The sequence below is a fragment of the Lichenostomus cassidix genome, chromosome 5, assembly GCF_008360975.1.
Source record: "Lichenostomus cassidix isolate B80296 chromosome 5, HeHo_3.0, whole genome shotgun sequence".
NCBI lineage: Eukaryota > Metazoa > Chordata > Aves > Passeriformes > Meliphagidae > Lichenostomus > Lichenostomus cassidix.
Window position 1 is genome coordinate 41935781 of NC_139486.1, and position 26034 is coordinate 41961814.

Here is a 26034-nt window from a genome sequence, read left to right on the forward strand (position 1 = left end):
AATTGAGTTATCATTTGATTATGTCCATGATGAATAGGAGAAAGATATTTGAAAGTGTCTTTGCTCCCACTTCATTGATTTCTCTAACACCAGAGTTAGGCTAATAATGAGACAAAATTTAATGTAGTTTAGTGCTTATGTAGCACTGTCGTAAAATGCTCCTGAATTTGTAGTGGATATTAGTAGGTAAAAAAACAAAAACAGGGGAAAAACCCAACCCAACCAACCTATGACCATTTACTAGCAAAATTCTGACACATTGGGATGGAAAGAGAGGGAAGTTCCCCTTCAGACTATGAGAAATTGCCTCAACTTTGTTGAATTTGTGGAATTTGGAATAAGGATGGACAAAGGTTCATCTTGGCTTGTGAGACTTGAGAAGGCCACATTATGCCATGCAATAAAAATAAATGCTAGGGGAAAAAAAGTGAGCTATTTTCAGGGATTGACTTCTCTTCCTATCTTTAGGTTTTGCTCTGCTTCTGTATTTGTGCTTTGGTATTTCAGCTTCTTCATGTAGAAGATGTTCTATATTGAAGCTTGGGGTGTAAGTAAAGTATTAGTGTTTAATGCAAAATAAGTTGCAGTATCAATTAATGTGTCAGTTTTTTAATAGCTACAGGAACCATATTAAGGATTCAAACACTGATCAAATTCCTGTGCTGGCACCAAGATTTTGGCCAAATACGTAAACAAGGAAGAAAGAAGGCTTATTTTTTTCGGCTGTTCAGAGTTATTTAAGAGGTAGAAACTTAATCTAGAGGGTGTTGGAATGAGAAACAAGAACTTCTATGTGTGCTTAACAAATGTGTGCACATGTTCAAATATATGCGTCTGTGGCATTCTTGTGTCAAATATTTCTGTTCATTACGTTTTCTTGTTGTGATTGTTAACTTTGAAGCATGCTTAGTAGAGAAAGGTATTAACTGTTTTCTATTCATCTAATTTTACCGTGTAGCATTGGCAGTATGTAAGCTCTTCAAAACCTAAAACATAAAAAGCATTTCTGTCTGCATTACTGGTGAATAGTGAGGAATCCTATTATTATTTAGGTATTTGTTTGTACTGTGGTAGTGCATGGTGTATTGTCTAGTAGCATTCCACTTGATAGAATTTTTCTTTCAAACTTCTAGAGCATTTGTAGAATTGGTTATTATTTTGCTCTGTTATTTGAAAACACCTCCAGTAATTCAACAAAATTATATACTGTTTGAATTAAGAGAGAGCTCTTGAAGTTTGGGGTTGTTGTTTTTTTTTTAAATACTGGACTTGATAAAAGGAAATTATTAATGTAACTAGCTGGTACCAACAACATTAAAACATCCCACTCGAAAAGCAAATATCAATCAAATAAGAGCAGGGTTAGTTATGTTCTCTAGACTTCACCACCATCAATGCTAGGTATTTAAGAGTTTTTCTTGAACATTACTCACACTTGGTGGGATATGTTCTCCATTTTCTTTTTTGTGCTTTAGTTACATACTTGTTTTCATATTTAAGTCCCAAATTCTTGCAGAAAAGCAAAATCCTCATGTCTACCAAAATCAGTTTTGTATTTGTTCTTTCCATTTTCTCCTGATATCAACATGATAACCTCTTTTTCATTTCAGTAGGAGGTCTCTCTCAATTAGGACAATTAGTCCTTTGGAAGATCTGATCAACATATTCCTTATGAAGTAGGATATTGCTAATATTTCTAGTCTCCAGCCACCTAACAAGAACACAAGAATGGTCTTCCCAAGTCAGACCAAACATTCATGTACTTCAGTATATTTTTCCTGCAGTAGCACACAATAGATAGGTAGGAAAGATTACAGGAAAAGAACAAAAGCATAATAACGATAATAACAAGAATAACAACAGCAATATTAATGTATTTATTTAGTCTCTAGTATTTTTGACTTAAAGCTTTGTTGGGATGCTATTTTTGGATACTCTTGGTAGCTTGTCATTCTGCTAGCTTGTCTCAGTTTTTGATGCAAGGTCACCCAGGTAACTGCTGTTATCATGATGAATACTTCAACATAAGGGTAGTGATACTGGCCCAGGTATTCTTTTTTCTGTAAGGATTTATATAAACACATCAAAGACCGAGAGCTTGTCAACTGTTAATGGTTCCATCCTAGCTAGATATTCATCAGTCTCTTACTCTTTTCAGTTCAGAATAATTTCTGAGCCTCAAGCAGATTTGTATTTAATAAATTGTATTGGTTTACTCTTCCAAACACTTGTCTAGCATCCATTTGTATACTGTGTGCTTTCTGAAAAAGTATTTATTTTTGTGTACTGATACATACACTGTTTACCTTCTAATGCTTGTATAGAGAGATGCAGCAAAACCTGGACACAGTGCTCCAGGTGAGGCCTCACCAGGGCTGAGCAGAAGTGAGGTGATTTTGCAGTAATGAAAATCATTACAGCAAAAATAAATAGGAGGAAAAAAGCGAGTTGCAGAATAAACCTCACAAATTCCATGTGTACTAGGAAGTCTAAGATACTGTTTCAAGCAAACTAAAGTGAGAAAAATAAATAAAACATTAGGATTCCTGAGCTGCTCTGGAAACCTGCATTCCTTCTTACATAAGCCTAGGTGCAAAAATAAGCAACTAGAACAAGGTTTACACAAGCTGCCTCGTGCTCTCCCTTAACTCTAAAGCCAGTAGTGTTTTCTTTTTCATAATCAAATCAGGTTAAGCCAGACTTACAGAATTTCAAAGGAACATGCTCCAGGACCACCAGGTCCCTTGCTCTGCAGCAGGCAGAGAGATGGTTTTAGGTAATGTTTCTAAATAGGGCTGACATGCTTTCTGGGCTTCCCACTCTACTGGAAGCTCTGAAAAATTTGTCTTATTGCCAAGGATTTTGTGAAAAAAATAACGTCTTGTAAAATTCCTGACCAGTCTTATTATTCAGCCCACTAAGCATAAAATCAAATCTAGGAGGTGGCCATTAACTCTCAGGGAAGTCTGGCTTTATTTTATTAAAAACAGAAAAAAACAGTGGATATTTACACATGCACTGTAGCAATTTCTGCAGCAAATCCAATATATACGTGTGGCCAGTAGTCATTTTAAAGAGCAGAAAGTAATCATATCTGACTGCAGAATGGTAAGATAATTTGAAACTTAAAATAATACTCCATTATAAATCATAAGGATTGTCAATAGCAGCACAATGACTCACCAAAGCAGGTAACTCATTATCATGACCTAAATATAAAAGTAGGAATGGCTCTGTTAAAAAGAAAAGATTAAGGCATCCTGAGGAAGGAAAAATACCAGCAGCTAAGTTTGAGGAGGTCTATATAGAAACATTCATATTTTTAAATGTGAAGCTAATTCATTACTTTTCATACAATAATACCGTCTAACCACAGGAAATACATGAATTTTGAACTCTGCCTTGTGTGTAAAGAATCCTGGGAAACATGTCTGCTCACACAGTGTTACTAATAATAGTATAAATTATTAAAGCTGACAGAATTTTTATAGCTAATGCATGTGTGCTTTGCACTCTGCACTTTCTTCAGCTGGGACAATGAATAAACACCAATAAGGTCTTGTTTCTGCAGTTCATGTGCCAACACAATGATGTTATTTGTGATCATAGCTCTGCAGGAAAATGTTAAAATATCAGGAAAAAAAGGTGAGAAAGAGGCAAATAATCCCCTGTGTTTAAATTAAATTTTCTGTTGACAGTATGTTCCTATAATATTTCTTTCTTTAATTGAAAATATAAATACTTAAAGTATGCACATTTAAATATGAGTCCAATGGCTTTGACAATCTCATTATTAAGAATGACATTGCTCTTCATGATATTTCTAATAAACAATTTTTTTTTGTATGTGGGGAAAAATCCTATATTTTTGATCTCAAGCTTTGGAGAGATTTGTGAAAACAAGTAATTTAAAAAAGGTTTTGTATTTGAGCTCAAAAGAAAGGGAACTAGCAGATATAAAAAATAATTTTGCCAATAATTTCTGTACCTTGCAACATTTTTGAATGCTTAAATCTTATTTGTAGCCACCATCAATAAAACAACTTTAAAATGCATTTTGAACATGCTATGTTCAGGCACTTGAGTTTGCTTTCTAAGAGTCAGCTTTAGAACAACTAATAGTGCAGTATTTGGGAAATGGGCATTGATTTTAATGCAGTCAAGCTGGCTGGGGTAAGAGTAAATTTGTAGAAATGCCAGGTAAGTTGGAAAATATAGAGATTGACAGATGTAGTCTAAAGAATTTTGTTACAGTTTTCTGCATTTCTTGTATATCATATTTTGCTGAATATTTCTAATTCTTTTTAAGGGACATTGCTGATGCAAATGAAGTTGAATGCATTCACACATGTTTTATCATTATGCATATACATACTCAGTTTTAAGTGTGGTGCAGAAGGAAATGCCATAGATTTATTTTTGAACTGTGGTCACGAGAGTTTTAATTGCTTCTTTATGTGAAAAGCTTCTCGTCAACAACTTTGGAACATGCCTTGTCCTCTAATTACTCTTTTTGCAAAAATTGTCCATGCTCAGAGTTTCTCTGACTGTCTTTTTCCTCATTACTCTCTGCCCACTTTTAGAGTATGAATAGCTATCAGTACGTGATTTTTCTTTCATATCCTGCCAAGGGAGGTCTCTACTGTGCACAGCAATGTGTTGGTGATTTAAAAGAATCCTTCTCTGCAGGAAGCAATAACACTAGAAATGATTTAAACAAAACCTAAAATGTCACCTTAGAGTAATGAAATTCCTTCATCAAGCAACACAGAGTTGACACTTCTGTGAGATCCTTTAAAACTCGGATTAAGAAGAGAAAATTAAACTTGAAATGACAGGAAACAAAACCAGCTCTGTTTCCCCTGGAAATAGTTGAGAACAGTATGTTGATTATTCTCAGACAAGCTGATTTCACAGGCAGTGACCCTAACTCAGCATAAAGAACAGCTAACAACATGGCTTTAGATGGCTGGCAATGTTAGCTGTTGGTCGTCATTTAAAAAATGAAATAGCCGTCTGTCTTGGAGCTGGCCCATCTGTAGCTTCACTCATATGTCCCCTCATATGCAGGGAGACAGTTGAGGAGCTGCCTTACTGGCTCAGCCTAGAGATTATTTTCATCCTTTTCCCCATCCCTGAGAGTGGGCAGTACAAGTGCTCTAGTGGAAAATATAGAATTCCTTGACAGATGGCAGTTATAAAATAACCTGTGTGTAAGGGAGTTTTCTTTTAAATTCATCTCAATAAGTGTATCAATGCCTGCTTGGAATTGCAGGGCTTTGTAGCTGTTTTATTCAGTTCAGTAAAGTTGTGGGTTTAAGCTTCTTGAGATATTCGTGATACCAACAAACACCCCTTGACCCCCACATTTAAATCTAGATAAGCCTCTACCCCTGGTGGTACCCTTGGTGGTGAATAGCAGAGACCACCTGCCTTTTTGGGGAGGGCATCGGTGTTTATAGAGGTTCCTTGGTTTTAGTGGAGCACAGATGTGAGAGTATAGCACTGGGGAGCTGTTTCTGTAAGCTGCAGCTTTCCTGAATAAGGATTTTTACATGTCCTATATGGACACTCTGGTGTCACTTAACAACACTGCATTTGGCTGCACAAGACTGCAAAAAATGGACATTCATAACATTTAGGCTGAATCCTGAGGTTGAAATCTTCAGCTTCTTTGAGGATCAATTAGAAATGGGAACTTAACTCAGATAGTCCCTGCACACACCACCATTTCCCTCTCAGCTGCTCAGCTGCATGTGAGAGTTTAGATGAAATTTTGCCTTGGGCACAGAGCCAGTCCCTGCAACGCTGAAAGAAGTGATAGTTCAGGGCTGCTCTTTTACTTCTTTTCATCACTGCTGAGTGTTGTTTTACTTTCCTCATTTCAGAAAGAAACCCATCATCCAGTGTGTGGGCTGTCAGCATCTCCCTCGCACTCTCATTTTCTGCTGCGGTACAGCCCGATGGGGACTGCTGGCCATCCACGATGTTTCTGCACCCCGGCTGCTCTGCCCCCGGCTTTGCAGCCTCCTTTGCCTGCAGTGGATGCCCATAAATTCCCCCTGCAGACACGGCACTGCACGCAGTGTGATCACCACGGCAGCAGCCGCAGTTATAGAGAGAGATGTCTGCTTCCTGCAGGGAGAGATTTTACCACTTTGGATCAGGTCACACAACCATGACGTTCAGCATCTTGCTTTAAGCAATGACCAATACCTGATGTTTTAAATGAAGCTGAAAACACCTAACAATGTAACTGGAGAATTGTGTGTGGCAGAAGGGAAGAGTTTATTTTACTGGCTCTGGGTGCCTATGGAATGAGAACCCAGCTACTTCTATAATAAATCATAAAGCCAGGAGTCCCTTCTGTGTCTGGAGCTGGACTTAGGAACACTTGGTGATAATGACAAGCTGTCTTTAACTGGTCTGGGAAAAAAAAAAAAACATAGAGCCAGACATGACATCTGCCACACAGACTTGGTGGAAAAGGTATTTTTCTATCTATCTACATTTGCAGGCAAGTTGGAATTTTCCTGGCCAAGCTAACAAACCATTGACTGACATGCTGCTAAACCTAGCACACTGTGCTGTTAACACTGGTTCATTATATTTTATTGCTGATTGCAAGGCTGCTGGTATGGAACACTGTGTTCAGATAAAGCTCCTCTGAAGCACCAATGTGAAATAGGGGAGCCCTGATAACTATGGACAAATTAAGATAACTTTAATGGGTTATAAAAGCACAGTCCATGCACAGATGTTTTTAGAAACTGATAGTAATTTCCCTGTTCTAGTGATCAGGTAATTTTAAAACCTGTGATCTTTGCTGATTTTTATTGGCTGCGATTATTTTGATTGAATTGTTTATGCTGACAGTGATAATAAGACTAAAATGCTCTGTTTAATGTAATTTGATTTTCAAGGTTTCAGAAGGACTGAAAACATGGGTGGCAAATTTTTAGATGAAGACTTTGATGATGCAGAGTTTCAGGAGGTCATCTTAGTGCATGCTGAATCCCAGCTGCAGTGAGCTCTACATCTCTGTTATGCTGATGGATGTGTTTTCAAATGAAACACCTATATATCCAGCACTTATATTCTATTGATATAAGAGTACCGATTGCACCATAATAACTGTTTTTTTTAAAGAAACAGGTTTTCAACAAAGAAAGATTTCCAAAGTGAATGCATCTTAGAAAAGTTGGGGTGAATTTTAGATGGACTACACAGATCTGTTCCTGTGTTGGTAGGCTTGTTTCCCTGTTCTGTTAAGTCCAAAGGATAAACTAGAACTGAAAATTTAATGTGATTAAAACACTGAGCTATCAGCTTTTTTTTATTATTTTTAAGTGAAGTTTTTAGTCACACAAGAAAATATATTTGCCAATTCAATGGGACACATTTGAAGGAGATTTTGAGTAATTCTGGGGACTGGAATGTAATTCTCTCATGTTTGTGTCTAGCCCAATACAGACACCACTAATTAAGGGAATGCTCTTTTGGTTCACTGTGCAAAGATTAGCTTCATTTCAGTGAAGGCAAAATCTTGCATCCTGATTTAAAAATAGGTATTGCAGACATTCCACAGAGGAAAGCTCTTTGAAATGTCTCCTTGGGTACATGCAGTTCCCTGCATTTGTGCTTAGTAGTAGAGCATAATTAGATTTCAAATTAATGGATCATGTGACTATCCTCAAACAAGGCTAGGCTAGGGTGAGTCAGTAGGCAAGTGAGTTAATTTCCTCTTTTGAGACCTTAATTCTAGTCCCTACTTCTTTTTTAACTATGTGTCTCTATGAAATATATATGTTTTCGTATGTTTATATATTTACCTCTCAGCTAACAACAGAATACACAGTCAGTTGGGCTAACATCCTCGGCAGGATGAAACAGCACTTGTAAATGTCATGATTTGTCTGGAACCCCACACTGCACACAAGTATCTGAGGAACTGGTCTTAGAAGCTTTAAGGCATGATTATTCTATGAAATAGAAAATGGTAACAAAGACACTCATCATCCCATTTCATTACCTCTCCCCAGAAGCAATTCAGTTTCATTTGCATGGCACAATATTCAGGTTGTTGAATCCTAGTCTCTCAGGACTGTCTCAAAGGACTGGTAGTGGTTTCAGATCCTCTGCATAAACATCCACTGCATACTATAGTTCTGCACTTTCTCAGCTCCATAATTTTATCTTATTTCTATCTGGAGTGCAGGCATTAGTGAGAACATAATAAGGGGTGGATGACACTAAATTAGGGATAGAGGACATCACAACATGGCCCTTTCTAACTTAGAAATAGATGATCTATATATTACTCAACTGACCCCAACAGAAGAAGGCTTTTAAACTCCAGGAAAATTACAACAAACAATGCAAAAACGAGCTGCAAAGGGTGGCTCTGGCTCAGATCCTCAAAATTAGGTAGATACCTTACTCCTACTTTAGGAATTAAGGATTTGATTGTCATGAAACATGCTGGCTTCAGTCCTTTAAATCTCCATGTATTTGGGCTTATCTCTAAATGAATCACAAGAAAATACATGTGAGTGAGAGAGGATCAGATGTAGCATTTAACAGGGATGAAAAGAATAGAGATCTTCTAAAAATTAAACAGGAGTGCATTTCTTTTCTTCTAAAAACATATGGAGTGTAATGAACCTCTTGTGGAAAGAAAGTGTTTTTCTAATTATTTTACTGGGGCCAGCATTTCCTCCCCAGAACCTAATTAAAATTATTTCTTTTAGATAGTGGTTGGGGGTTATCTTGTAGGATGGATAAAACTCTCTTGTAAAGTCTGTAGAAATTAAATTCTTTAGATTTTTATCCCCAGGCTCTGCAAAAAGTATTTCCAGGCTTTTGAATAGTTTATTATCATCAAAACCACTGTGTACATTTCAGGCTATTGCATAACAGGCTATTGTTCAGTAAGTTCTGTTGGCAGCACTTTTGGATGGGGGGAGGAGATGAAGTAAAAAATTAAAAAAAGAAAAATAAAAAGAGGGCAGCTTATTAAGAATATATGTTTTCTAATTAATCTTTTTTTCTGACAAGCCCTATGTTTTTTGCATTATTTACCAGTTTACCACTTAAATTATATCAGATGGTCAGAGGAATAATTGACCATAAATCAATTATTCTATTTCATTTATAATTACAAAAGGGTATTTTTCATGTTTAGTTTGCTGGTGTGCAACCTTTTCAGTTGGTTTTTCACACCACATGAGTCAGTGGCACTAATGAGCCAGATATGGTTCTAGTAATTAGCTGAAATGAGCTTCTTGATTTTTTCCCCCCCTGTGATTTCTTTTTATTCCTTTTTTTTTTTACTCTGACCCTTTATTGAGAAAGACTATATAACTCTATGATCTTGAGTCAGGAAGCTACTCTGCTGAGTTTCAGGATCAAATCAGCTTTAGCTCAGACTGCGTAATGACCCCAACAGCATCTTTCAGCAGCAGGGTGTAAATTTATAATCTTCACTATTGCAGCACAAAAGTTCTGCTACATGTATTACAGGAATTACCCCATTAGCTGTGACACAGGACATAGTTTTCTTCAACTAAGAGTTGCAACTGATGGCAAATGTAACATACAGCACTCAGCTTTATTGTGAATGAACAAGCAGCAGGGTAAAAAAAATCCCTAAACTGCTTACAAAAGCCAAGTTTTAATTGTTTTTCTATAACAGGTTTAAGGTTAACTTGTGCAGAGTGATCTTTTAGATACATCAGGTATCTGATACTACATGTAGACAAGGAAGCATAGGTGGAAAAAAAACCCTGAAAGACTGATTGGTTTGAACAAATGCTACTTTCATTTCCAGCAAACCTAGAGTTCTACCCTATTCAGTGAGTATGAATAATTTTTTTCCTATACCAACATTTTGAGTGACACTGTAAAATATACCAAAATTTCACTTTTAAATGCATTTTGGACAATAAACTACAGATCTTAAACTATAGAACAATTTTTGAAGTGCATTCTCTTGGCATAGCCTTTTTGCATCTTTCAGATTTTGCAGCCAGCTGCTTTAAGTAACAAGAAAAAAATTAGCTCATACTTGTGAGTAAGAAAGGAATCAGCATCAAAGATTATGAGTATTTTTTATAATGCAAACCTGATAGTTTTATATGTTTTTTTCCAACTCAACCAAAGTGCTGTGAGGCCTCACTAAGATCAAACATTAAAAATAATGGAAGGCCATGATCTTCTCCAATATACATTGTTAACTCACATTTAAGAGAGATCTGTAACTTTAAACAGAAAGGTGATACCTCTGCATATTGCATAAGAGAATGTGATGCTGGTAAGGGGTGTGACATCTGCCTGAAGGGACAAGTGGGAAACAGCAATGTCATAGAAACATTCCAACTTCCCTTCTGAAGTCCTCTTAATCACTTCATTGGTCAATGGTACAGGACTTATCCTTGAATGAGGTGACTGGGCAAGTAGAGGAGATAAAGTGATTAGTTTAGTTTCTGCAGTTCAAAATAGCTGGTCATTTAGTACCTGCTGCTGAAAATATATCTAAGGTGGATTAAATACTATCGTGAAAACAACATCGCTTAGACTAAAAATGAAAGCTTGAGCTTGAGACTTTTGATTCTGAATTTGGTTGTCAATTTTGGCATGGCTTTGGCAAGTCATAATTCATCAGGAGAGGAGTGAAAATGAAATTTAAGTTTAAATGTTTTAATGTCTTCATTCCAGAGGAAAGACTCTCATGCATATCAAACACTGAATTCCTCATAACCATCTACTAGGAACCTCCCCTTGTTTATTCCTTGTGACAGAAATCCAATTGTCATTGCAAAGGACAGACACAAATTGTTGTAGAGGATCTTTATGACCCTGCTGTTGATTAAGTTCAAACATTTTTGAGAAATACTGCATTAAATATAATTTTCATAAGAATATAATGAACTAATTACCAGGCAAATATTAAAAAACTAATCTTCATTCTTGCTCATTAACAGTGAACAAGGAGAGATGGTGTCCTTTGTTGTTGTTTTTGTTGTTGCTGCTTTTCTTAAGTCTATGAACATTCGCCTGAAGTTACCTGAACTAGCACTTGGGTAAAAATGTTGGATCAGGAGTTTTGAGAAACTATTTAAATGGATGCAGTGAGACAGAGCCTGTGCCAGTGAGGCTACACTGATTTATACAAGCTGTGGATCTGGCCTGTGAATTTTATTTTTGACAGTAACCACCATTACAGCACAGTCAGGACTTTTTGCAGGCATTCTTCATGACATAGAGCACTGGCTCAGCATCCATAACTAATTTGTTGTTGAATGAAGTGATCGCTATGAACTGAACTGATACTGAAACATCCCACTGAGAGAACATTCAAAAAATAGTAAAATTTAGCATGCGTTCAGAAAAATGCACCTTTTTCTCAGGGGAATAAAAAGTCAGGTCATTTTAGTTGAAGTATGGATCTTTGAATTTCATTCATGTTTTTGATGGTTATGCTAGCATATAATGGACAGAGTGGCATGGGCAAGGATCATTGGATTGCAAATGGAATTGGTCATTATTCCTTGCAGTCTGCTAGGAAGGTGAAGCAAACCCTAGTCCAAAATCCTTGAACCAACAGTTTGAAAATCCAAATTTCAGGAAGGCAGCAGTAGCTCTGTACCAACTTCCAGGTATGCTGTCTGCTATTTCTGCATTGCCTGTTCATATTGTTCAGCAATGACTAATAAAATTATTCCTCTCATTTCCTAGTATGCTCTTACTTTGCCTTTTAGTAAAAATTGGGAGATAAAGAATAACATCAAAGAGCAATTGAATATAGTCTAGTAAGTGCGTTTCTCACTCTTAAGTACTGCTTGTTCAATTTAATTTTGAAAAATGAAGCTGTATTTAGTTTAAATGTGAGGGATCCTGGTGAGAAAAAAATACCCCAAATGTTAAAAGAAAAAAATCTTTACTTTTTGCTGCTATATAATTTTGAACTTAGCAATTTGTACTACACTTAAGGAAAAAAAAGAAATTGCTGACAACTTGGACACCAGACTGCAGGTAAATGGAATTTTTAAAGGAGGATTTAGTATTCTTTAAGAAGGAAAAATGAATTTTGTCAGTTCTTAGAAGATCCTTAATTAAATTGAAAGGTGACTTTCTGTGATACTTTTATTCATTAAGGAAGAAACTATTAAGCTGTTTTGCTGACTTCAGTATACTGGAATCTCGCTGGGCTGCTTTGTGGAACTGCAGAAAACTTTCCCTCTTATAACAGTTGTAAAGTATTATGACAAGATTTTAATACGACTTTGGTCTCTTCTTGCGGTTACCTTTAGAGTGGACTTTAAATCCTGGTATTTGCCACCGAACATTAATTTCTTACCTGTTCTAAGTAAGGAAAGTTGCTCAAGGCAGTCTGGACAGCAGACACTGAATGTTAATAGATCCCACCAAATGATGGTTACGCTCTGAGGAAGAGGTGAGATAACTCATGGCTGTTTCCCAAGTAGTCTCTCATGCCCTGTCTCACTCGGGACAAATGCCAGGGAAAGAGAGGCTGTCTAGCACATGCTTCTGCAAACACTGGCAGAAAGATTATCAGTATGCTTAGTTTCCTGTTAACTAAAATATTTAGGGTAGTAGTCTTGTTGCATTGGATATCTAGCTTTCTGTCTCTCCTAGAAAGGATCCATTGCATCTGCTGAACAAAACGGAAAGTTGCAAGAAGGTATTTTGTTAAATTCATAAAAGCAGGTTGTTCTCCCAAGCTAATTCTTCAGCAGTGTCTAGTGCTGTTCTGACAGAAATAACTGTTCTCTAACATGATAGAGATGAATGAGAAATCCACTCCACTTGGAGCTGAATCCTTTTCCAAATATGTATTTTCCAAAACACTAGGCAAGTTTACCCTAATTGTTTTATGCCAAATTTGAGCATAGATGTATAGCCCAGATTTCTAAAGTTTGCCTTTGATTTCAGTTGAAGATAGCAGTCTTCAGTATTTCTTGGTATAACATGGTAAACTATAGAAATCCTGGTATGATTCTCTCCAGAAATACTTAGATTTCAGTGGAGAATAAACTAACTGTGATATATATATATAGATATATATTCTTTGTCAGTGTAGGATTTAAAACTCACAGGGAAAAACCTAAATAAAAGTCAATATATAACTCTAAACTATTGCCATCTACAATTGCCAATTACAGAGAAAAATATTGCCTTCACTCTTCTGAAAAGGAAAAAAAATTATAAAGAGCAGCTGCAGGAAAGTGTTATGTATATCACTTTCTTTTCCCTATATAATTTTTTTTCCTCATCCCCTCCCAGCTAGTCATAGCTTAGATTTAGATCTATGGCTGCAGTGCTAGAGGAAGTTTTTAAATCTGTGCATGTTCCTTATCTCTGATACACGGCAGCTGTCCTGCCTTCCATGAAATCCATCTGAGATGTAGATCCCAGTTCAGAAATTGGGCCTGGTAAAGGAAATCTCTGTGTTTCTATGTGGAGTATGTGAGACAGAACTCCCTGCAGTCTTTGCTGGTTCTAGTTGCTGTGATTACATCTTGTCACTTTCTGAGCTTTCTTAAGCATCCAGCATATAAGCAGCCATATGAATAAGGAAATTTGGTGTTTTTCTGAAGATACTTGAGAACAAGTTTTAAAATCATTGCATTTTTAAATTCGTGCAGTTCAAAGGCAGACATTGACAGACAATTACTTGGTAATAGCTGCCATTAGGCATTCTTGCACAAGTGGATACATGTAGAAATTGGCAAACAACTCTATTTGCCTATAGGCAAATAGCAACATCCACTCCACAATTAATTGTGTAATCTTCCAGCTTGGGAAGTCCACTATGTGATGCAGGTCTGCAAGGCAGTGCAGTGTTGGTGATAAACATGCTATGTGCCAGTGATATTTAAACACACATTTATCATTGTTTTTAGCAGCTCAGAACCACATGGAACTGGTGTGAAATACTCAGGTAAGAGAGTGCCTGATGATGCCAAAAGTCTTCAGATACATCACAGGACAACTTGCACTATCCATGTCCACTTCAAGTGCTTACATGGGCACCTGCTAACTCCTTGGAAATATTTTATGTCTTTATCCTCATGCATCTTTCTGGAGTAGAAAGAACCCAGGAGATAGTTTAGAGCCAAAGAAAACTAGATGCATTAGCACTATTGTCCTTCAACTGTATTTTTTATGTGCTCAGGCTAGAGCAACAGCTAGAATTCAAAAATTCAGAAAGTATCTTCTTGATAGGAAACAAATAAGTAGCTTTTTAAAATATTGTTGAGCTATATTTAGATGTATGAGGTATACCTATGCATATAGAAATGCATGTGTTTGAATGAAAGCTTCACTGGCTATGCTGTGTTTTATTACTATCTTAAACTATTGACCAGATCATATTTTTCCTATAGTAACTCTGTGTCTTTCAATGTACAGAATGGAAAAATAGCCTGAATTCAGTACTTGGGCCCTCATCAGTAATGTTCTCCTTTTCTGGAAGCTATTTGTTACCATAAGGTATGACAGCTGCTTTAAATCAGCTGCATTAATATATTGACATTTTTGAATATTATGTTACTGGCTTTTTATAGCACACTCTCATATATAGGAACTCTTTTTTTAGCTGTCTCAGTTACTATTTTTTCCCTTTATGTTCTGTGACAGTTTTAATTAAATGAAAATTACATTTCCATCTCCCTGAAAACTATCCTAAAAGAATGTCATCAAAGCCCTAGTGCTTACATCAGCAATAATCTGCAATCATATGACAAGGAGTCCTGACTCCACTGAAACCAAATGCAAAACTCCCTTTGGTTTCTGTAGGAATAAATTTTTACCTATGATTTTCTCTCATGGAACCAGTAAAAAATGCAAGTGTGTGGTGAGCTCATGAGCGTGGAATACTGTATCAGCATTTGAGAGTCTGAACAGCTGGGCAAGCAGGCAGCACTGCTGATACTGGGCATTGTATCCTGTTGGTACCTTGAAGCAGATAAACAGCACTTTGGTGAAAGTTATCATTTGCTAAAGCAGTATAAGGTAGCTTTCCAGGATCTGATATGAATTTCTCGTTCATGTAATAATACTTTGAATTTGGCCAGTGATTTTGACAAGCAGGCTATAAGCAACCTACGTAGAGAAGATATTCCATTAAGTAAATGTGTATTCATCAATTTTAAAACCACATCTATGTGAAAAGTAATCTATTATTTTTCTCTATAAGACTTATTGTAGTATAAAGTTCCAGAGAGATAACATCTATTTTATCTTTATAATTTATGATTCTTGGATTTATAGGTGGTCTGGACAGAAAGAGAATAACTCACATAATTTGCCACTGTTTCTCAAAAATTCCTTTAAAGCCTTGGATTTTCATCAAGGTGCATTCAAAGCTTTCTTTGTTAATGATAACTTTCTAGGCAGGTCTACATTATCGATTCTCGAATCAGTTGATATATTCTGCAAAGACATGCACTGTGTCTTGGATACCTCAGGAAAACACATTGGGATGGATGATGTGGGATTTTGCTAGTGTCATATTTCAACACATATAGAAAAACAATGCTCCAATATTAAGTTACTCCCAAATTAATTTAGCATTTGAATAAAATTAAAACTGGTTAAAATAAAAATACAAAATTTTTTTTGCCATGTTAAAGTAGTTGACACAGTTATAAAACTGGACCTAGTTCTGTTGATGCCGTATGGGTTTTTGTCCTTTTTCATTATACTTTTATACTCTCTTTATATATAACCTTTTACCCTTCCCCATTCCTGTACTTTTTACTCCCTGTATCCTAACCCTACATGTTTATCACCCTAGTACCCCTTGCCCTGCTCAGAATCCTTTGGAGAAGATGAAACATCCCGACAATCTCAAAAGCATGATGCACCAACCTTGAACAGGGCCCCCATCACTGAGACATGTTTTTGTAAACTAAGTTGTAACCTTTTTAGAGGTAATTTTAATAAGGGGGCAATTACTTCATTTGTTAGACTTCTTATTGGAGACTTTTAGATAGGTATGCTAATCTAGGCTGTCCATAAATTGTATACAGGGGATATCGTTGGGGCTGGTTCGTCGGTGTGCATCTGGGATCCTATTAAACCAAGGTAATACCCTTTTCCTATACTGTGTGTGTGCGTCTCAAAATTTTTACCAGTGATTTAAGGCATCACTGTCTCTTTAATTTTGCTTCCAGTGCCTGACTAAGCTAGCTAAAGGGGAAGGATGTTTACTCCTTGTTAAGGTGAAATCCAAATATCATCTTATATGGGCATGTGTGACCCTATGATTATGCTTTACACAGGGATATTTGGGGGTAATGAACTTATTATTAGAATCTATAAATTAAAACATTAGTAATTAGTCACTTTAGAGTGAAACTGATTTTGGAACATGTTATGTTTCAACCTATCTTTCAACAGTACTGTGGTACATGAAAAAACATCAGTCCTTTACCAGGTCAGGAACACATGTTTGTTAGAGAAGAATTGACACTTGAGAGAATATAGCTAATGTCAATGAGATTTGTAGAGTTTATATCAGTCTGTCCTCATGCCAGGAGAGGTCATAGAGCAGATTATCTTGAGTGCCATCACACACCAGGTACAGGACAACCAGGGGATCAGGTCCAACCAGGATGGTTTTAGGAAAGGCAGGTCTTGCTTGGTCAACCTGGTCTCCTTCTGTGGCAAAATGACCTCCCTGGTGGATGAGGGAAAGCCTGTGGATGTTGTTCTCCTGGACTTTAGTAAAGCCTTTGGAAGACACTGTCTTCCACAACATTTTGCTGGAGAAACTAGCTTTCCCTGAAGGTGAACACTTCATTGGGTAAAAAGCTGGCTGGATGGCTGGGCACGGAGTGGTGGTGACTGGAGTTAAAGCCAGCTGACTGCTGGTCCAGGGATGGGCAGTGGAGATGATGAAGGATATGGAGCACAAGTCTTATGAGGAGTGACTGGGGGAGCTGGGGGTGTTTAGCCTGGAGAAAAGGAGGCTCAAAAAGAGGCCTTATCCCTCTCTACACTGCCTGAAAAGAGGTTATAGTGAGGTAGGGGTTGGCTTCTTCTCCCATGTAACTGGTGACAGGACAAGGGGAAATGGCCTCAAATTGCACCAGGGCAGGTTTAGATCAGATATCAGGAAAAATTTCTTTACTGAAAGAATGCAGAAGGTTTGGAACAGGCTGCCTGGGGAAATGATTGAGTCACCGTCTCTGGAGGTATTTACAAGATGTGTAGGCATTGCACTTAGGGATATGGTTTTGTGGTGAACATAGCAGTGTCAGGTTAATGGTTGGACTGGATGATTTTAGAGGTCTTTTCCAACCAAAAAAATCTGTGCTTCTGTGGTTCTATGTTGTCGTATTTGGTTCCAGTTGTATAAGATACTTTGCCTACTTGCATGAAAACCAGTTATGAATCTTTCACTTACCCTCTTCCCTTTCCTTCTTCAGCTGCTGACAATAGTCCTCTGCAGGTGAACTGTTGTTCTTTTTCAACAGCTTTTTTCAAGGCTTTTTAGTTGGATAGCCCCAAATTACAATGAATGTCACATTTTGCCAGTTATATAATCCTACAGAAGGGATCTTCTTTCAGTTTTTTTTAAAGCATTTAAATTTACAAAGCAGTCGAGGGCTTTCCAAGACCCTGTCTGACATAAGGCTTATAGGAAAGCCTTTCTGTGGCAAGGATCAGAAGACCATAGCATATATTTTGGAGAGCTCGTCCAAGAGGAGGTTTTGAGAACAGTTTGGAGGGAAAAAGTGACAGTGGATCCACAGGGGTCCCTACCCACTATAATTTTAGGAAGGATTGGACTGGGTTTCAAGTGATCCACACTGATGTCTGTGATCTGTTCTCTGGGTGAAAGAGACATCCAATGAGTTTCAAGAGCATTATAAATTGTAGTTGCAAGCTCCCAAAGTGTTTCTTCAGACTTGCCATCTATAGTGTGAGCAACTTGCAGCAGATACTTGATAATGCATGTGTTGCATCTCGTCAGTGTGGAGCGTGAAGCTCATGTTCACAAAGTGTCTATTATACACGTGCTAAATTTTGTCCTCTGATTCAACCCATTATTGCCTCAGTTTCTTCAGCTATGTGCAAGAATAATATTACCTGTCTCTTTTGCAGAGGCCTTGTGAGGATGTGTTTATGTTTGACATCTAATTAAGGCAGTTCGATGAATGATGGACTGACACCAAAACTCCCATTGTGTGCAAAGGGCCCTGGGGTCACTACCTTCATGCAATTCCCAATAAGAGAACTGTCAGGTCAAAGTTTGTTGTTCAGATCTAGGAAAATACTTGTAAGTAGTTGTTATGGTTCCCCTGAGTCATCACATAGTTTCACTCTTAATTTTATTTCACTAGCTGCCTCCTAAATTGAATTGAAGCATTCTCCCACTTGTAATATTTAAAGGTGTACAAATGCCATATGCAAGAGCACCTGTGACCTGTTCATTGCCCAGCAGTGATGGATCTGGTAATAATGTGCTTGCTATTCTGGCTGTACTGCACTCTGGTAACACCTAGGGTTTAATTGAAATACACCCTGACCTTGCTTTTGTTCATGAAGCATAGAATGGACATAATTACTATGAATCTACTGAGGGATATTATGGCGAAATGTCGTATTACTAATTTTGGCTCCTCACTCTCTTTGGGGAGAAAAAAAATCACAGATTTCAGTAAAAAACAATGTGCTGCAGTTTCATAGAAGTCCTAAAAGAAGTAATTTTCCAAAAAATTAACTTCTTATATTTCTCTGTACCTATTTTTTCTCTCAAAACACTATCACAGTAGGATAATTGCATTGCCCCTAACAGTTTCATATTCTTTCATAATTAAATAAACAGCTTGTAAATTGCAGACCACAAAGTGCCTGTGTTCCACTCTTACCTTAAGGGGTTTCCATAGTTACAAGGACAAGAAGTTTAACCATCATTTGCCAGACTCGAGGCTATTTGCAGCCTTAACTTTTTAACTCATGTCTCTTTTTCTCTTTGTTGCTTTGTTTATTAACAGAATGAGGGAGTAATTTGGACTCAGTTAGCCACTACAAATGCAATGATGCAAAATGGACTCTGGTGCTTTAGTGTGTTGTTAGCTGGGTATGTTTTTCCCAGAAGGTACTTTGAAATAATACATACTAACAATATAGCCTATAGTTATCAAGGTTATGAAATACGTACCAAGCACTCCTCCAACTCAGCATCAAATAATTCAGCACTTAAAAAAGGAAAACCAGAAAACACCATTCTTGACACATCATCATGGCATAGAAGTATTTAGGCAGATATCTTTGTTAAATCATGCCCCAAAAATTGCATATGCAGATTTTCCATGGCTGCTTTAATATAATTTCCTTTCATCCCTCAGTCTCCTCTGTTTTACACAATACAAAGTTCATTTGGAAAAACTGCACTTGCTATGGTACAAACTTGATCTTTTCATGCCACTGAAATGGACAATTATCTGATTTGCTAGTATCAAAATAATCTTCAAATCTTTTAAAATTACTTCAGATTTTACCAGACCATCTCTGTTGCCAAACTGTAGAGAAGGATAGAAATTGCTACTGCATTATATGTTCATCAAACTAAAATATTTTTGTATTCTAGTTTATATTATCTACTGAGGTCAAGAGCTCAGCAAGGCTCAGAGGATGATGTGTATGGGTGACAAGAATATTCAGCATTAGCACATTCAGTAGACAAGTGCAAATACTGCAGTTTAGGAAAGGTTGTTTTGGGCTGTAAAACCTATATTCCAGTTTTCTAACACTAGGATGGAACTTTCTAAAGTGCAGGTATTTAATTGCCTTTTTTTAAATTTCTCTTCATTATACTGGCTACATTTGTATATGCATTCTTAGACTGTTTTGACATGACATTTCCCACATCTGTTTTCATAATTTGTGAGAAGTGGGAAAATTCTGGAAGGAATCAGGGCTAACATCTTGGATTCCATGAATCTTGTACATTTTTGCCTTTCCATTTTTGAAAAGACATGAACTTTAATATTACGTGTACTTATAGTGCAGATTTTTGCCTGCCAATTTGAAATGCTCTAGTCACTTTTTGAAAACGATGTTAATTCATACCATTTAATGTTTCCTTGTATAAAATTTGATAATATTCTACCAGAACAAAACTAGTTTGTTTGAAACTATCACTTTACTATGTTTAAATGGATGCTGTAGAATCACTGCTAAAACAAAGAAAATACTGTAATATTTTAAAAAATGACCCCAGTATGACAGGACTAAAAACTACTGTTTTGGAACAGTGCTTTAGAACAGCATATAAATTTTATTAAGAGTTGTTTTTATGCTAATTTTGTTGTGGTTCTCAGATGCTTTCCTAACATGGATCTGTAATTTTAGTTTGATAATACGTGAAGAAAGAGTTAATAAAGCATAGTTATAGAAATAGTGTGGTTAAATTGTTGCTCACTGAGGTATTTCTGCCATCAGAGAGGAATCCTGAAGGTACTTGTATGACTTCCCATTATATCATGGTTGGCACATGGGGTGTTCTGTCAGACTTCTCTAATTAAGAGAATTTTAATATTAGGTTATTGTAAAATTTTCATTGTTCAGTTCCCTGTTTTCCCCTACATAAATATCTGTCCGGAGAGATATGAGATGAAACAAACAACAAAATGTCAGAGAAAATGTATTTTATCGACTGAATTAGTGAAGCAAAATGGAACTTCAGTAACCCAGGGGGATCAGTGATGAGGTAGAAAACCTTTTTAGCCTTATGTAATTGGTTTGAATCAAGCCCAAGTCAATACAGAACAAAAGTTCCTAATGTCTACACGGGGTCTTGAGAAAATGAATCCAAATTAACTTTGAAAAGGGACTAGCTAAACTACATTACATCCTTTTATGGACACTCTTAATTGAAATTACAGTGGCCTTGATTCAATTTAGCTGAAATTAAATTCTAAATAAGAATGTCCACACTAAGATTTAATGCAATAGAATTAACCCACTTAAAAGTTAATTCCAATTAAAATTCTGGAATGTTTCTGGGTGCAATAGTACCAAGCTGTATTGTGGTGGCTTTTATGAAAGAATTTAAGTTCGTTCATTGTGAATAGTTCACAGATTGCTCCTATTCATACCACTGTGAACAATCTGAACAGAAAAGTTAGGAGCGTTTTGTCCTTGTCACCCTTTGAGTGACATTCAGGGAGAGGACAACAAAGAAGTCAAATAGTTCCTCTTAAGAAAACTAAGTTTGTCCCAAAGAAATATTCACTGCAGATCATCTGATGTTTTCTATGATTTTCGTGTAAAATTAGCCAATATAAAGAGTTTTACTAAGGATACAAACTGTGAATGATGCTTAAGAGTAAACCGCTTGTTACTCAATAACATTTATTGAGTAATAATTCATATAATAATATTTATAAATAAAAAGAAATGCCAGACTGAGATTCAAACACCACAAAATATCTTAATTTCTAGCTAAAATGCAAATATTTTTGCTTGGACCGATGTACATTCAAATTCTCATTTTTAAAATGTTTATTTCGTGTTCATTTCTGTTAGCTGATGTTAAAGAGAAAGTCTTAAACCTTAGGAAGACACAGGAGTAGGGAAACATGAAATCCTGCTGGAAAATGAGGTGTGTGAAATAAAGCTGTTTTCTTGTATAACAAAATGAAAGAAGAGAAGAAAAAGGCAGACTGGGTCAAACTCATCCTTGATTGAACTCCCCCAAAATCAGTGGTGATTCAGGAGGATTGAATGTGTCCAATCACATTTAGGTCTTTCAGATCAGTGTCTTAGTGATTCAGCTGAGTCTTAAAAGGCTTGCAGGAGAGAACTGGGAAGCATCTGGGGTACAGCAATATCCACTCTGCTTCCTGCACTAAAGTGCTTCAAGGGGCCACAGAACTATGTCCCAGAGCAAAACACTGAAACATGGAATGAGGAGAATAATTTGCATTGTGAGTGCTTTGATTTGTCTGGTCTCATGAGTAATCAGTTTGCATTGCAGGGCTGTCTATCTAGCCCTCTTTGGCCTCCACTGTATTTAACTAAAAATAAAATAAAAAACAAATAGATAAAAACTGCTGGGCTTTGAAACCTCCCAGGTTTTTAGACATTATTGCAATGGCTCCCTTAACTGTTGTTGAGACTTTTAAAGTTCCACAGCAGTGAAAAGGGAAAACTGATTTTTAAGAATGTAGCTAAAGTTACACAGTTCTATTGTCGCAGTCATGGGGTTTCATTGTAAAACAATCTGTTAAAAAAAAAAAACCCAAGCACCTCAGACAGGAGTCAATCCATGAAGAAATAAAAAATAAGATTAGGAAGAGGAAGACATGAGATCTGCTGTAAGCCATTTCACTGATTTTGCATGATGATGCATTGTAGTACTCTGTTAAGAACATAGCATGTGTTCCTTTGTTGGTGACAAAAGCAGCCCATGGAGAGGGAGAACTGTGTCATAGTGCTGTGCAGGGGCAGAGAGCAGCATGCAAAGCGTTTGCTCTGCTCTTGAACTGAGAGCTCTGGTCCTCGAGGGTTCAGCCAGGTGGAAAGGTATTTCAGGAGAGGAAAGGGGGGAGGCGAGGTGGGCAGGAGGGTATGGTGAGTGGCTCCCTGGCAGTGTGGTTCCATCAGCCCAACCCTGCACAGCCATATGGGGACACACATGAGAGGCTGCTGGAGCATTTGCAGAGCAGATGTTGGTGGAGGATTTCTGACCCCAGTGGAGCTCCCTGCCCACAGTTCAGTCTCTGTTCTGGGATGAAGGTTAACCCTGATGTGTTTCAGTACTTTGTGGAGCTAAAGCAAATTGTGTGCTTGTCTCTATACTGAAATTCCCTTGGCTGCTTCTGCTGGCATTGCTGCCAAAAGGGGATCAGTCTCAGGCCCTTGGAGCATTCAGAGTTCCTGAAAAGTGAGTCAAAAGAGCCACTTCTGCATAAGGTCATCCTGGGATTTGGACCTATTTTTATTGCTGCACTCCAAGCTCTGTTCAGTTCAGAAACTATTTTCAATTCTCTGGTGCTGATGCTACCGGAAGAGACTTCCCAGCATAATTAGCTGCTTTGACGCACCTAGCTCCTCTTCACGTTTGAAAATCTGCTATTTAATTTGCAACTGTAGAGTGGCTTGTTTTCTGAAAAAATGCAGATATCATTGCAAAGGGTTTTTCTCTCAAAAAACCTCTTTAAAAGTGTGTGAGGTACAGCATACATAACTGTGCTATATAAAGGGAAACAAAGATGCATTTTCTGAATGCATCCACATATTTGCCAACCTGAAAAAATTATAAAAAGTGATTTGAATGTTTCTCATCCTGAAATTTTCTGGGACATGGCTGAGGGAGAGTTTTGGTGATTTAACAATTCTTCAGCAGACTTAACTGTGATGTATTTGTGGTGATTTAATTTTACTGTGATAGTTTAAACACCTGACACCTGATAAATTCTGGCTATGTTTTCAATGCAGTGACATATCACATCTCAATTTTTTTCATGGCATCGTACAGCAGGAACCAAAGTGTGTTAGATCGTACTGTATCTTAAACCATAGATTGGGATAAAGCCATGGCCTTTGCACTGTGCAGCTCTTGTTGCTGAGACAGTTATCCGCAGACCCTCCAACTAGACAGAAAGCAAAGTATGAGTTGCCAACAGCAACTAGACTGCCAGTGATCCAGCTAAGAGTCACTGGAGCTTGGGGAAATATCTTTGCCACCTGCCATACCTCATTAGACAGATCTTTGGAAATGGTGTGGAAGTTCTCTTTTGTAATCAATGCCCCCCATTACAGGAAAATCCTTCAGCAATGAGAGTAAGCATAGCAAAGGGAGAACAAAGCAGATCAGGCCCAAAACCTAATTACCAAAAAAAAAAAAATAGAAAAGAAAAAAAAAGAATGAGGTGTAGTATTGCAATGGCCATAAGGAAGGCATCTCTACATACACATTTGGCAAAGTTGCATTTCAATAGCAGTGTAACTACAGCATCCTTCAAGCCATCCCGAAGGAAAGCTGCACTGTGCAGAGCTGCAGAGGTAGATTAGCTCTGTCATTCCTTGCTTCATTGTCTGCACTGGATCTTAAGAAGGCAATACTTTTTGCTCAGAGGAAAATGTGTAGTACATCGAGACTAACAAAGAGTCAGGTAAGCTATAGGAGAGCATGCATATCAAATGTCAATTAAAAAAAAACAAAAGAATTTTTATTTCTGTGGAAACAGAAAACAAAATGAACACCTTTCCATATATGTCTGGGAATGCCTTCATGGCCATGAAGCGAATATACATTACTGTCCTAAAATAACAGATGATACATGCTTTGGTAATTAGAGTAGTGCCCCAGACAGATTTAAGGTCATGTTTGGAAACACATTTGATAATTGTACTGTGTCTGGGGAACCGACTGTGCAGTAAGGAGATTCTTAGCATTTTAAACTAAATTTTTAGTCTATACAGCAGAGGGCACTAGTGTTATTGAATTGACCATAGAGTTGCTATTTTGGTACTAGAAAAATGAAAAAAAATTACTTAGAAGACAAAGAGGTGTCAACAAAGACTAAAGAAGCTGGTGGATGGTCTGTGTATATATGTGGGTTTGTAAAGCTAAACCTTCATGTATCTCTAGCATAAATAGGTATTGAATAGCAAATTGCACTAGTACAGAGCTCCAGATGAATCTTTATGTAAAGCCCATTAAAGTATTTCCATAACGTTCTTCAAGGCCTTAAATTAATTTGCAACTGTGATTTTTTGCTGGCTAATTCTTTTTCTAGGGTATTTCCAAGATATTTATGATTTAAAATTAACCTGATATGAAATACCTGCCCCAAGACTTCCTGAATATTCAAGCTCTGGGCTGTGGAAAACCACCAGTATAAAATAAAGGACCTTTTTGCTGCATTCTTACTACCACTAGAAATCTTACTGCCATGCGTCTGCCTCATGCAAAGCTCACTAGTTTGAAGTGAGTACTAGCAAGGTATTGGCTAGTATATTTTCTGCTGGTCATGGTCACTTTTGAATCATCAGCTCCCCTATACTTTAGAAGTGCCAAGTCCAGTTAGCGTGGTCTTGTCCAGAAAACTGCATTTTATTTCCTGTATTGCCAAAAAGGGAAGAAAGTGGAGTTGTGTAGATAAAATTTAAATCAAATGGTGGCTACAAAAGCTAAGATTTGCTCTCACTGCCTCCTGGAAAATATTGCAGAGGGATGGCAATATAGATATTCTGCACTTATGTGTTAAACAAGATAGGACTTAGACACAGAAAGATCAAACATACCAATATATAGGAAAACATATCTAGAACTTTGTATTCACATATCACAAAATTATGATCCTGTCTCCAAAATTATAGACTCAGAGAAACTATCAAATAGTCAGTAACCAAACTTGTATTTGAAGTGTGCAGATTTGAATTTTACAGAAACCTGACGGTGTAAGAATTCCCTGGAGGTCTTTGAAAGATTGTAATACTGAGGCATATGTTTGATTGAGACATCCCTAGCACAGGACTAGGGAAAACAGAAAATGTAAAAGCCACAGGCAATTTTGGCCTTCAGCAAAAAGAAAGAGCTGTTCTATGTGAATGATTCATTGTTTCAGTCAATAACCAAAAATAGGAGGGATATAGGGAATTCACTTTAAGATGATAAAAGCATTTCTTATAAAAAAAATCTTGCAACTGAGATATGGAAACATTCTGGTTTGGGTTAGAGAATATTTGCTAATGAGTTTCATAACTGGAAAATTTATTTCTTGTAATGATGTACTGTATTCAAGTGAAATGATATTTTTTTCCCCATGGAGCATATGTGTAGTGATGAAAAGGGAAGATTTGCTGGCTAGAGAGCTAGGTAAAGGAAATAGTGGGAGATACCATCAGGTTCAAGTAGTTGGAAGGGGAGCAAAGTGCCTTGGAGAGCTGGCAGCATGGCTTGGGATCATCAGCTTCATGAAGGCTAGAAAAGAGCATCTGAAGGGGCTTGAGGTATCCGCTGTCTGATGTTGAGGGTGCTTGCTCTCC

The 26034-nt window shown here is 37.2% G+C and overlaps 1 protein-coding gene across 5 annotated transcripts in view; it reads left to right on the forward strand.

Moving 5' to 3' along the window:
* LRRC4C (leucine rich repeat containing 4C) overlaps positions 1 to 26034 on the forward strand; it is a 477061-nt gene that overhangs the window by 442722 nt on the left and 8305 nt on the right. The window contains exon 1 of one of the 5 annotated variants that reach the window (XM_085062641.1): positions 21542 to 21640. The exons of the other annotated variants lie outside the window; for them this stretch is intronic. The gene's annotated coding sequence lies outside the window, so the exon portion shown is untranslated. Of the gene's footprint in view, positions 1 to 21541; positions 21641 to 26034 lie in introns of those variants that run through there. 5 annotated transcript variants of the gene reach the window in all.